The following is a 202-nucleotide window of genomic DNA, read 5'->3' as shown; positions in this document are numbered from 1 at the left end:
TATGATGCTGGCGAACTGTCCCTTGTAGTTGTTTCTCCAAGGTGTAAAGATGGGAAGGGATGTTCTTCCAGTCCTGACTTGCCCATCTCCCTAACATTATTTAGAGCACTATGTTCGGGACTTTGGCTTGCTATCAGAAATAATCTCCCAGTAAATTTTTGCAAAGATCTGGTCTGGGGTTATTTGCGTGTGTGGCGGGGGG

Source organism: Cariama cristata, unplaced genomic scaffold (genome assembly GCF_000690535.1).
Source record: "Cariama cristata isolate BGI_N322 unplaced genomic scaffold, ASM69053v1 scaffold5577, whole genome shotgun sequence".
Taxonomy (NCBI): Eukaryota; Metazoa; Chordata; class Aves; order Cariamiformes; family Cariamidae; genus Cariama; species Cariama cristata.
The sequence above is the reverse complement of the archived record's forward strand: the minus strand, read 5'-3'. Positions refer to the sequence as shown.